This window comes from Mastigoproctus giganteus, chromosome 7 (assembly GCF_048544385.1).
Source record: "Mastigoproctus giganteus isolate SK-2022 chromosome 7, ASM4854438v1, whole genome shotgun sequence".
NCBI classification, from domain to species: Eukaryota; Metazoa; Arthropoda; class Arachnida; order Uropygi; family Thelyphonidae; genus Mastigoproctus; species Mastigoproctus giganteus.
In genome coordinates, this window is record NC_143581.1 from 127,000,878 (window position 1) to 127,015,194 (window position 14,317).

General features: G+C 40.1%; 1 protein-coding gene across 1 annotated transcript in view; it reads right to left on the reverse strand.

Annotated features, from left to right (window-relative positions):
* The window catches only part of unc80 (unc80, NALCN channel complex subunit), a 1,843,891-nt gene extending 1,829,882 nt beyond the window's left edge, over window positions 1-14,009 (reverse strand). Inside the window, exon 1 of the mRNA XM_090378420.1 lies at window positions 13,961-14,009. The gene's annotated coding sequence lies outside the window, so the exon portion shown is untranslated. The remainder of the gene's footprint in view (window positions 1-13,960) is intronic.
* Window positions 14,010-14,317: the final 308 nt, after the last annotated feature.

Genomic DNA, 14,317 nt, shown 5'->3' on the forward strand with positions numbered 1-14,317 from the left:
AGTATGATTATACAGGGTGGGTCTCGGTAAATAGTACAATAACAAGTGGCAACCCTGCAGATAGGAAAGTGTGGTGGTGCCACCTGTCTTGCCCAACCGTAACACAAAAGTATGCATTGAGTTCACCATGAGTCATTGGCCAGTGCAGGTGTATTCAGGGTGTGGAGGCCTACGTGCGTGACAAAGGTGTTATAGCCGTGCCGCATGAGATGCACTGTGGAAACGACCGCCATTTCTGTGTTCCTGAAAGAATGACGATATCAAAGTGGGTGAAACAGTGGCGACAAGCGGGTTCGGTCCCCGATAAGAAGCATGAGGGGGCCCCAAAAGACAGTGCGTATGCCTGACAATGCCCAACGAGTCTGTGAGGCTCTGCAGCAAAGTCCCCAGCGATCGGTTCGTCGCCATGCAAGGACATTGCATGCATCGTAGTTCACACTGAGTTGGATTGTGAAATTTGATTTAAAGTTCCAACCATACAAATTACAAGTTGCTCCAGAGCTACAGCTGGCAGATAAAGTGAGCAGGCAAGACTTCTGCACAAAATTCCTTAAGATATTGAAGCAAGATAAGTTAATTTTCACTTCTCTGGTTATTTCTGATGAAACAAACTTTCATCTTAATGGGTTTGTGAAGCAAAACTTCTGTTACTGGGCAGACAGCTACCCACACCTTCTTCTTGAAAACCTCACAGTAACCCAAAGGTCATCATCTGGTGTGCTACTGGAGTGTCCACAGGAATTGTGGGGGCGATATTTTTTTGAAGACAATGAAGAACACACAGTGAATGTCAATGCCAAGCGGTATGGGAACATGACTGAGAAATTTTTCGTTCCAGAAGTACGGAGAAAAGGTTCCAGCAAGATGGGGCTATAGCCCACAAGGCCCGTACCACAATGGCTAAGCTGAAGCAGTTCTTTCCACATCAAATGATCTCACGATTTGGGGATGTCCCATGGCCGGCTAGGTCTCCAGACCTGACAGCCCCAGACTTTTTGCTTAGGGAATATCTCAACGACAAAGTTTTCTCCTGACAGGTGCACAGTATTGGGATTTGAAGACGGCAATCTGAGAAGGGATTGAGGCCATTCTCCAGGAAATGATTCATGAGGAGCTTCCGGGAGCGCTTGCAGAAATATATTGATGCTGATGGAGGTAATTTGCTAGATGTTATATTCAAGACATAGGCATGGTTTTCGCTGTATCAGTAATCGCAATTTGTGTAAATCTGACAGCCATAAATAAATTTTGTGTATCTATGCGTCAGTTCTGACTATCGCCTTTTTCTTTTTACTATTTACCGAGACTCACCCTGTATTATACGCCAAATAACTGTGATGAGTATACCACACAACTATTGTATATGGAACAGAGCAGACCAGTAAATCAGACTGCCTTCCAATTGGGGTTCTTAACCATAAAGATACTGAGTGGAACTTGTGGATTAGTCACTACCAGAGTATAGAAATTAGGCACTACCAGAGTCTACTTTAGTCACTACCAGAGTCTACTTTAGTCTAGAAATTTTCTAGACTTATCGAATGAATATTTTCCAAAGCAACGAGTTATACATGGATAAAGCGAAAGCAACACTCACAATCTGATTATCATCAGCTACCCTTCATACATTAAGAATATCTATGTAGTGGTTCCTTTAGGAACCACTACATTGGTATTGTTATAATATTAGCAGTAATGTTGTTATTTGGTTTTTAGGAGCATTAGCAACTAAGGCCATATTGCTCCGGGATATGCGGTGGTCATTCCCTGACCTTTCCGCATCTTCCATATTTGGTGGTGACGGGCTCGAACCCCGTTCTAATCAAGAAGCATGTGCTACGCACTGATGCTCCTTCCCACCTGGTTACAGAGACGCCATTAGCAGTAATGGTTCCTAAAGTATTAGCATTAGTAGAGGCATACGATGCAAGAAAGCAAGCTTATGCAGCATCAGTGAAAAAAAAAAAAACCTTCCCATTTCACCCCTCCATTTGTTCAAATGCCTGTCCAGCTCAGCCTTAAATTTATTTAGGCTATCAACTTCCACAACAAAAGATGGAAGTTTGTTCCACCAATCAACTACCCGCTGGCTAAAGGCAAATTTCCACACATCTATTTTAAAACTGTCTTTCCTCAATTTGAATTTATGGCCCCTCAGGTTCGTAATCTGAGCAAGCAGAATAATCACATCAGAATTCAGCATGTTCAATCCATTCAAGGCATTATACACCTCAATCAAATCACCTTGCAGTAGTCTAGTCTCCAGCTGCTGCAATTTGCAGGACTTGACAATTGTCTTTCCTCAATTTGAAACTGTGCCCCCTCAGGTTCTTAACCTTAGCAAGAGGAAGAATCCCATTAGCATTCATCTTGCCCAAAGCATTCAAGGCCTTATACACCTCAATCAGATCACCTTGCAGGTGTCTACTCTCCAGGTGTTGCAATTTGCAGAACTTAAGCCTTCTTGGAAAGAGCACCCCTTCGTTTCCCTTACCAATTTTGTTAGCATTAGCATTAGTAGAGGCATTTGATGCAAGAAAGCAAGCTTATACAGCATCAGCCAAAAAAAAAAAAAAAAAAAGTAACATAAATAAATAAAAAATAACCACTTCCACTTCACCCCTCTGTTCGTTCGAAATACCTGTCCAGCTGAGCCTTAAACTTATTTAGGCTATCAACTTCCACAACAAGGGATGGAAGTCTGTTCCACCTACCAACCACCCGCTGGCTAAAGGCAAATTTCCGCACATCTATCCTACATCTGTCTCTCCTCAATTTGAATTTATGCCCTCTCAGGTGATTATTCTGAGCAAGAGGGAGAATCCCATCAGCACTGAGCATGCTCAAACCATTCAAGGCTTTCTACACCTCTATCAGATCACCTCGCTGGTGCCTAGTTTCCAGACACTGTAATTCGCAAAACTTAAGCCTTTCTTCGTAAGAGCACCCCTTTGTCCCATTCACCAATCTTGTTGCCCTTCTCTGTACTCGTTCCAGCAGCTCTACATCCTTCTTGAAATGAGGCCTCCAGGCCTGTATACAGTACTCTAGGTGTGGCCTGACCATTGCCTTATACAAGGGAATAATCACCTCCTTATCCCTGCTAGAAAAATTCCTATATATCATTGACAATACACCATGAGCTACTCTTGCAGCCCGTCTGCACTACTCAGAGAACTTCATATCTGCCTGCACAACCACCCCCAGGTCCCTTTCATTCTCTACCACTGTCAGTGTAGTACCACAGAATTGATACGTTGCTCTGGGGTTGCTGTTTCCCATATGTAGTACTTTACATTTGTCAATGTTAAACTTCATTTGCCACCTCGAAGCCCATCTGCTCAACCTTTCCAAATCCTGTTGCAGCAGCATAGTGTCAGTAGTGTCCTTGACAACCCTGCCAACCTTCGTATCGTCTGCAAACTTGGACATTAAGCCTGATATACCATCATCAATATCATTTATAAATACAAAAAACAATAAAGGACCCAACACTGAGCCCTGAGGGACTCCACTAATAACATTAGTCCACGATGAGCAGTGTCCATTGATTACCACTCTCTGTCTTCTCCCCCTCAACCACCCCTTTATCCATAGCAGCAATTTGCCTCCAATGCCACACTGCTCCAATTTGTGCAGCAGTCTTCCATGTGCAACAGTATCAAAAGCCTGTCTAAGATCCAAGTCATCATCATCATCATCAGCCATTTTCAATCCACAGGATGAAGGCCTCTCCAGCAACTTTCCAGTTCCTTCTGTTTTGAGCACTGGCCATACATTTACTACTCAAAAACTCATGAATTTCATCTATCCATCTCCGCCTTTGTCTTCCAGGTTTTCTTCTAGCTCCTCTTGGGTACCATTCTGTTATTTTCTTAGTCCATCTGTCATCATGTCTTCGAGCTATGTGTCCTGCCCAAGACCATTTTAGTTCTTTAGTTTTGATAAGAATGTCCTTTACTTGAGTTTGCTGCCTAATCCATGTGTTTCTCTTCTTATCTAACAGTCTGATTCCCAATATAATTCGTTCCATTCTTCGCTGTTTAGTTCTTAGCTTCTCTTCCATTCTTTTGGTGAGTGCCCAAGTTTCACTTCCATAAGTCATGGTGGGGAGTATACATTGATTCATTATTTTACGTTTCAGACAAACTGGGATATTGCTCTTCAGTATGTGACTATATTTCCTGAATGCTATCCATCCAAAATTTATTCTTCTCTTGACTTCCAGCCATTTATCATTATTACAGCTAATAACTTGTCCCAGATAAGTATATGACTCCACCTTTTCAATTACTGCTCCTTCAATCATTATTTCCCTTTCCGTGGCATACTTGTTCATCATTACTTTTGTTTTAGCCATATTCATCTTTAGTCCAAAATCCTTACTAACTGTGCATAACTGATTAAGATTTTCCTCTAATTCTTTGGGATCGTGGCTTATGACCACAATGTCATCTGCAAATCGTAAATGGTTTAGGTACTCTCCGTTCACATTGACTCCTTTCTGCGACCAGTCTAATCTTCTGAAAGCTTCCTCAAGGGCAGCAGTAAACAGCTTCGGAGATATTGTGTCTCCTTGTCGAACTCCTTTCTCGATTTTAAATTTGCTACTGTCTTTGTCTAGTCTAATAAAGGATGTAGCACTCTCATATATTTTCTTCAAAATCATAATATATTGAGTATCTATGCCTTGTCTTTTCAGTGCCCGGAACATTGCCTTATGCTGTATGGAGTCAAACGCCTTTTCATAATCCACAAACGCCAGGCATAATGGTGTTTTATATTCATTTGCTTTCTCCATTAGCTGTGATATTACGTGAAGGTGATCCATAGTTGAGAATCCTGTCCTAAAGCCACCTTGCTCTTTCGGTTGATTCTCATCAAGTATTCTTTCTAATCTGTTAGTAATGACCCTTGTGAACAACTTGTAGATATGGGATAACAAGCTAATTGGTCTATAATTTCCAATTTCTGATTTATCTTCTTTCTTATGCAGCAAAACTATGATTGCATTATTCCACTGCTTAGGCATCACACCTTTTCTAATGCACTTTGTGAAGAGCCTTGCCAGTTTTTGTGTTATGTCTCTTCCTCCCAATTTTAACAACTCTACAGTAACTTCATCTTCCCCTGGGGCTTTCCGATTCTTCATTTTCTTCAATGCATGTTCTACCTCATCAGGAAGAATATCGGGTATGTCGTATGTGCTGCTACTTTGCAATCCATGTTCCCCACTGCTGGTATCATTCCCTCGCTCCTTGTATAATTCTCTATAGTAGTCTTCTGCTATTTGAATTATGCCTTCTCTGCTGTTTATAAGTACACCATCGCTATTCTTCAGTTTCAGTATCAAAGATGAGCGATGTCCATTGATTACCAAGTATATAATATCAAAGTTATTCCCTGCATCCAGTTCTTTTGTGACTGCATCATAGTATCCAATCAAATTGGTCCGGCAAGACTTCCCCTTAACAAAACCATGCTGTGTCCTAGCTATAACTGAAGTCTTGTCTAGATGATCCTGCAGTGCTTCTTTAACCAGTGCCTCCATTAATTTTCATGGAACAGAAGTTAAACTCACAGGTCTATAATTACTTGTGTCAGCCTCTGATCCTCCTTTGTGAATTGGGGTCACATTTGCACATCTCCAGTCCATGGGTACCTCCCCTGAGTCCAAGGAAACTCTCATAATTATGGCTAAGGGTTTGCTTACTTCCTTTGCTGCCTCCTTTAATATAACTGGATAGATCCCATCCACACCAGGTGCCTTTCTTGTGTTTATCTTCAACAATTTCTCCTCCACTTTGCTCTCAGTTGTTACAAGATTCTCTAGCTTACTGCTAGAGTTGAATACACCTCTGGCATTCCCCTCACTGAATAACTCCTCATGTGTGAATGTCGATGCAAAATATTCATTTAGTTTGTTAGCTACCTGAGCAGGGTCATCAACAGTTGACCCATCGATATCAAGTGGACCAATCTGATTCATCCCCTTCCTTCTAGAATTTACATAAGTAAAGAACTCTTTGCTGTTTTTCTTCGCATCCCTTGCCAAGGATCTCTCGTAATCTGCCTTCGCCTGCCTAACCTCCTTTGTAACTTGGTTACAGATCAAATTGTATCTATCATAGGCATCTGTGTCACGTGTTAATTTGTATGTATCCCATGCATTTTTCTTCTCTGCCATATGCCTCATTAGTTCATCTGACATCCATTTAGGCCTAAACCTTGAACAATATTTCTTAGTTGGTATGTAAAGCCTAGTAGCTTCCAAGATAAGTTCTTTGAATGCTTCCCATTTTGAATTTGCTGTTCGCAATATCATCAGCTGATCCCACTGTATAGAATTTAAATACTGTCTCAGTCCATTGTAGTCGCCTTTACGAAAGCAATACCCCTTCCCTTTACCCCTAATGGTAGTTACCTCTTTGAGTAACTCCCACTTCAGAACACTGTGATCACTGCCACCTAGTGGTTCATTTATCTGCAGATTCTTAATGGATGAAGAATCACTACTGATCATCAAATCAAGAGTATTACTCCCTCTAGTTTCCTCCCGAACATGCTGATGTAGAAAACAATCATCCAATAAATCCACAAAAGCCTTGCTAGTGTGTGAGTGACCAGCCCCCAAATTCCAGTCAATATCTGGGAAATTAAAATCCCCCATTATAAGACTCTCTGATTTACTGGCCCACTCTATTTCCCTGTACAGTTTCTTATTATACTCATCAGAGCCATTAGACCTATAGCACACTCCTACTCTCAATTTTGATCTCCCAATGCTTATGTCACACCAAACTGACTCGACACTGCACTGTCCAGCGATGTCGACTGGCTTCACTTTCTTGGATTTTATGTATTTCTTAACTAATAGCATAACTCCTCCTCCCTTCCTATCCTGTCTATCCTTTCTGTAGACATCGTACTCTCCAAATTCCAGTTCTGCATTCCTTATATCAGTGTGACACCATGTCTCTGAAATCCCCACAATATCTGCCTTTGATGTTTTGAGCAATACCTCAAATTCATCAAATTTATTTACTAAACTCCTAGCATTGGTGTACACACAAGTATACATGCACCTGTTCTCTTTCTTAGCTACCCTAATTCTAATATGATTCTTCCACTTGTTCATATTATGACCCTAAGGGAGCATAAATTCAAATTAAGGAAAGACAGATGTAGAATAGATGTGTGGAAATTTGCCTCTAGCCAGCGGGTGGTTAGTTGCCGGAACAAACTTCCATCTGTCACTGAGGAAGTTGATAGGTTAAATAAATTTAAGGAGGAACTGGACAAACATTTAGAGGGATTTGTTTTGTGAATTTTTTTTTTTTTTTGGCTGATGCTGCATAAGCTCATATGCTTGCTTTCTTGCATCACATGCCACTACCCACTACAACAGACAGAAGTCTCTTCCAGCAATCAACTACCCGCTGGCTTCTGTACATCTATTCTAAAACTGTCTTTCCTCAATTTGAATCTATGCCACTTCAGGTTCTTAATCTGAATCTTAAGCAAGTGGAAGTATCCCATCAGCATTGAGCCTGCTCAAACCATTCAAAATCTTGTCACCTCAATCAGATCATCTTGCAGGTGCCTAGTCTCCAGATGCTGCAACTGACAGAATTTAAGACTCTCCTTGTAAGAAAACTCATTTGTTACTTTCAACATTCATGTCCTTCTCTGTACTCGTTCTAGCAACTCTACATCCTTCCTAAAATGTACTCAAGGTACCTTCCAAAATGTACCTTCCTAAAATGTACACTTTCATAGTACTCAAGGTGTGGCCTGACCATTGCCTTATACAAAGGTATAATCACCTCTGCTGGCAAAATTTCTAAATATCATTGACAAAACTCCATGACCTGCTCTGGCAGTCCATCTGCACTGCTCAGAGAACTTCATATCCGACTGCACAATTAACCCCAGGTCTTTTTCAATCTCCACCTCCCTGAGTGTAGTACCACACAGTTCGTATGTTTCTCTTGAGTTACTGCTACCCCTATGCAGTAGTTTGCATTTGTCAATATATTAAACATCAGTTGCCACTTCTGAGCCCATCTGCCCAAATTTTCTAGATCCTGTTGCAGTAGTACTGTCTTTACTATTATTAACAACCTTGCCAACCTTTGTATCATCTTCAAACTTGGACATTAAGCCTGATATATACCGTCATCGACATCGTTAATAAATACACAAAACAACAATGGGCCCAGCACCGAACCCCGAAGGACTCCACTAATAACAGTAGTCCATGTAGAGCAGTGTTCATTTATTACAACTCTCTGCCATCTCCCACTCAACCAGCTCTTTATCCATTGCAGCAACTTGCCCTTAATGTCAAGCCGCACCAATTGTACAGCAGTCTTCCACATGCCACAGTATCAAAAGCTTTCCCAAAATCCAAGTGATATGATATCAAAATATTTTGCATCCAGTTCCTTTGTGACCACATCATAGTATCCAATCAAATTGGTCACACAAGACTTACCTTTAAGAAATCAATGCTGTGTCTGAACTATTACTGCAGTCTTGTCTAGGTGATCCTGTATCACCTCTTTAACTAGTGACTCCATTATTTTCCTTGGAAAAAAAGTTAAACTAACAGGCCTATAATTATTTGCATCACCCTTTGAACCCCCTTTGTGAATTGGTAATACTTTTCCACATCTCCAATCCATAGGATGGGGACCTCCCCTGGATCTAAGGATGCTCTCATATTTATGGCCAAGGGTTTACTTACTTCACTCACTGTCTCCTTCAATATAACTGGATAGATTCCAGTTATATTTATTCCATCTGCCCAGCTACCTTTATTATGTTTAACTTCAACAATTTCTCCTTCACTTTGCTCTCTGTTATTACAAAATCATTTAGCTCGCTGTCAGAATTTAATAAACCTCTGTCCTCCCCTTCCCGACAGAATTCCTCATGTGTGAATGTGGATGCAAAATACTCATTCAGTTTGTTAGCTATCTGAGAACGGTCATCAACAGTCGAACCACCAGCATCAAGTGGACCAATCTGATTCAACCCCTTCCTCCTAGAATTTACATAAGTTGTTGTTTGTTGTTTTTCTTTGCATCCTTTGCCAAGGATTTCTCATAATCAGCCTTCGCTTGCCTAACCTCCTTTGTGACTTGATTACAGACTAGCTTATAACTGCAATAGGCTTCTGTGTCACCTGCTAATTTATATGCATCCCACACATTTTTCTTTACTGCCATGGGCCTCATTAGTTCATCCGACATCCATTTAGGCAAAAATCATCAAACAGTATTTCTTAGTTGGTATGAAAGCCTGGTAGCTTCCAAGATTAATTCCCTGAAGGCCTCCCACTTAGAATTCACTGTTTTTAACATTATCAGTGGGTAGAATTCAAAAACTGCCTGAGACCACTGAAGTCACCTTTACGAAAACAGAAACCATTCCCTTTACCCTTGCTGGTAGTTGCAACAAGTAAATCCCACATCAGTAAACTGTGATCACTGTCACCTAGTGGTTCTTTTATCTGCAAATTCCTAATGCATGCCACATCACTGCTGATAATGAGATCAAGAGTATTACCCTCTCTGGTTGCCCTTCAAACATGTTGCTGTAGAAAACAACCCTCCAATAAATACGCAAAATCTTGCTAAGATGTGAGTGACCAGCCCACAAGTTCCAGACAATATCTGGAAAGTTAAAATCCCACATTAAAACACATCCTGATTTACTGACCCAATCAATTTCTCTGCACAACTGCTCATTATACTCATCAGATTCATTAGGCCTATAACACATTCCTACTCTCATTTTCCCTTTCCGAGTGTTGGTGTCACACCAAACTGATTCAACATTGCACTGTTCACCCATGTCCCATTTTAATTTCCCAGATATTGACTGGAATTTGTGGGTTGGTCACTCGCACACTAGCAAGGCTTTTGTGGATTTATTGGATGATTGTTTTCTACATCAGCATGTTCGTGAGGCAACAAGAGGGAGCAATACTCTTCATCCGATTATCAGTAGTGATTCTTCATGCATTAAGAATCTGCAGATAAATGAACCACTAGGTGGCAGTGATCACAGTGTGTTGAAGTGGGATTTACTCAAGGAGGTAACTACCATCAGAGGTAAAGGGAAGGGTTTTTGTTTTCGTAAAGGCGACTATGATGGTCTGAGACAGTATTTAAATTCTATACAGTGGGATCAACTGATGATGTTACCAACAGCAAACTCAAAATGGGAAGCATTCAAGGAACTAATCTTGGAGGCTACCAGACTTTACATACCAACTAAGAAATATTGTTCAAGGTTTAGGCCTAAATGGTTGTCAGATGAACTAATGAGACATGTGGCGGAGAAGAAAAATGCATGGGATACATACAAATTAATGGGTGACATGGAAGCCTATGACAGATATAAGTTGGTCTGTAACCAAGTCACAAAGGAGATTAGGCAGGCAAAGGCAGACTACGAAAAATCCTTGGCAAAGGATGCAAAGAAAAACAGAAAAGAGTTCTTTACCTATTTAAACTCAAGAAGGAAAGGGATGAATCAGACTGGTCCACTGGATATTGATGGTTCAACAGTTGAGGATCCTGCTCAGGTGGCTAACAATCTAAACGAGTATTTTGCATCTACATTCACGCATGAGGAGTTATTCAGGAAGGAGAATGATGTAGGTAAAGTAAACATTGCCAGTGAGGTGGATGATTTTGTAATAACTGAGAGGAAAGTGGAGGAGAGATTGTTGAGGATAAACATAAAAAAGGCACCTGGGTGGATGGGATCTATCCAGTTATATTAAAGGAGGCAGCAAAGGAAGTAAGCAAACCCCTAGCCATAATTATGAGAGCTTCTTTGGACTCAGGGGAGGTACCCATAGACTGGAGATGTGCAAATGTAACCCCAATTCACAAAGGAGGATCAAAGGCTGACACAAGTAATTATAGACCTGTTAGTTTAACTTCTGTTCCAGGTAAATTAATGGAGGCACTGGTTAAAGAAGCACTGCAGGATCATCTAGACAAGAATTCAGTTATAGCTCAGATGCAACATGGTTTTGTTAAGGGCAGGTCTTGCCTGACCAATTTGATTGGATACTATGATGTAGTCACAAAAGAACTGGATGCAGGGAATAACTTTGATATTATATACTTGGATCTTAGAAAGGCTTTTGATACTGTTGCACATGGAAGACTGCTGCACAAATTGGAGCAGTGTGGCATTGGAGGCAAATTGCTGCTATGGATAAGGGGATGGTTGAGTGGCAGAAGACAGAGAGTGGTAATCAATGGACACTGCTCAACGTGGACTAATGTTATTAGTGGAGTTCCTCAGGGTTCAGTGTCGGGTCCGTTGTTGTTTTCGGTGTTTATGAATGATATTGATGATGGGATATCAAGTTTAATGTCCAAGTTTGCAGATGATACAAAGGTTGGCAGGGTTGTGAAGGACACTACTGACGCTATGCTGCTGCAACAGGATATGGAAAGGTTGAACAGATGGGCTGAGAGGTGGCAAATGAAGTTTAACATTGACAAATGTAAAGTACTACATATGGGAAACAGTAACCCAGAGCAACGTATCAACTCTGCGGTACTACACTGACAGTGGTGGAGAATGAAAAGGACCTGGGGGTAATTGTGCAGTCAGATATGAAGTTCTCTGAGCAGTGCAGACGAGCTGCAAGAGTAGCTCATGGTGTCTTGTCAATGATATACAGGAATTTTTCTAGCAGGGATAAGGAGGTGATTATTCCCTTGTATAAGGCAATGGTTAGGCCACATCTTGAGTACTGTATACAGGTCTGGAGGCCTCATTTCAAGAAGGATGTAGAGCTGCTGGAACGGGTACAGAGAAGGGCAACAAGATTAGTGAATGGAACAAAGGGTTGCTCTTACGAAGAAAGGCTTAAGTTTTGCAAATTACAGAGTCTGGAGACTAGGCACCGGCGAAGTGATCTGATAGAGGTGTATAAGGCTTTGAATGGTTTGAGCATGCTCAATGCCAATGGGATTCTTCATCTTGCTCAGAATAATCAGCTCAGAGGGCATAAATTCAAATTGAGGAAGGACAGATGTCGGATAGATGTGCGGAAATTTGCCTTTGGCCTGCGGGTGGTTGGTTGGTGGAACCGACTTCCATCACTTGTTGTTGAAGTTGATAGCCTAAACAAATTTAAGGCTCAACTGGACAAGTATTTCGAGCGAACGGAGGGGTGAAATGGGAGTGGTGTGTTTTTTTTTTTTTTTTTTGGCTGATGCTGAACAAGCTTGCTTTCTTGCATCATATGCCTCTGCTAATGCTAATGTCAACTGGATGCACTTCGTTTGATTTTGTTTCTTAACTAACAGCATAACCCCTCCTCCCTTCCTATCCTGTCTATCCTTTCAGTATACACTGTACTCCCCAAATTCCAATTCTGCACTGCTTATATCTGTGTGACACCATGTCTCCAATATTCTAACAATATCTGCCATTGATGCCTTGATCAGCACCAGTTGCCACCTCTCAGCCCATCTGTTCAACTTTTCTAGTTCCTCTAGCAGTAGCATATCATCTTTAACAACCCTACCAACCTTCATATCAACTGCAAACTTGGATATTAAGCCTAATATACCTTCATCAGTATCACTGATAAATATACAAAATAACAATGGACCCAACAGTGAACCATGAAGAACACCACTAATAACATTAGTCTACATAGAGCAGTACCCATTGATTACCACTCTGTTTTCTCCCACTCAACCATCATTTTATCTATCGTAGCAACTTAACCTTAATGCCATACTGTTCCAACTTGCCTTAATACCATATTGCTGCAATCTGTACAGCAGTCTTCCATGTGCAACAGTATCAAAAGCTATCCAAAAATTATTATTATTAACCATATGGTGCAAGGAAGCCTGATACTTATGCTGCACCAGCCAAAAAAAAAAAAAAATTCTTGAGTTATCCTAAGAGAGAGAGAGAGAGAGGAATCACCAAGAAAGAGAAGAATGATGATATCCAGCTCAGGACCCTGGATGTGCCAAGCCCATACTCACCAGATGTGAGTCCCTGGGGTTGAATCCAAGTTATATATTATAAGCAAGCACTGTATATATGTACATAGTGCTTTTACAAGCCACAGAGATCAAAACAGAAAATTTCGTGAACTATGCTTGTTAATAAAATGTTATTTTTAATAATTTATTATTAAAAATAACATTTGAAACTGTTAAATCCAGTTAATCTGTTACAGAAAAATATTGGAAGGGCAGGGCAAAGGAACAATAAAAAAATAATAATCATACAGGAGTGTATACCTGTGATATTTACAAATTTCAGGAATTGTCATTCTGACCTGTTTTATATATATATATAAAACAAGTGTGTATTACTGTACTTGATAATTTTGTAGTTGGCACTTTTTTGTTGAATACCTTTGCATAAACATGTAAGGAAATATATATATATATTTTTTTTTTTTTTTTTAAATACTGAAGCTTTATGTTGTTCTGTTTACAACTTTTACACAATGTGAATAATTTCGCTTGTCACTGGGACATATATCTGCTGTAGCGAAAAAAAAAAAAAAAAAAAAAGGCGGGGTTACTACAATCACTAGGGGTCAATTAACACACAAGAGAATTATAACCTGAAAGCTTCTTTTTATCCAAATAACCATCAAAAGTGAAAAAAAAAAAAAAAAAAAAAAAAAAAGACTTCGTTGCAAAGACAACCGCATCTCACATAACCACATATTTATTCCTTTGTATTATCCAAACATCTTTGAGATGACAAAGTTATCACCATGACACTATGGCCTCCTTTGTATAAAATGACTATTTTTGGTACTGGTTCAAAAATAAAAAAACTGGCAAAAGCTGTGGGCAAAGTATTATTATAATTATCTGTGCGCGAGAACTTTATCCATTGCTTACTTTTAGAGAATAAAAATCAGTCACAAAATAATTCATACCAGTATAAAACAGTCGCTGATGATAAATATGCCCTGATGACAAATGTACCCAGAATAAAGAATTTATAAACAGAACACAGCGCATATGTATTTAACTGCAAAAATTTTTTTAAAAAAATTTTGTCAGTTTTTGATGCAGTCGCATCAAACTTTTTACCAAATTCGATGTGACAATCACATAGCAGTAAACCTTAAAAAACACTCAGTTCCCCTGTAGGAAACAGCGTGGACAAAATAAAAACAAAGCTATAGTTAGCTGTTGTCTTCGAGATCGAAACAAACCAACAATATACTTTTTATCAGCGAATTCAATCAACGAACAAATAGTAACGAATCATCCAATGACGCAAAGGACAC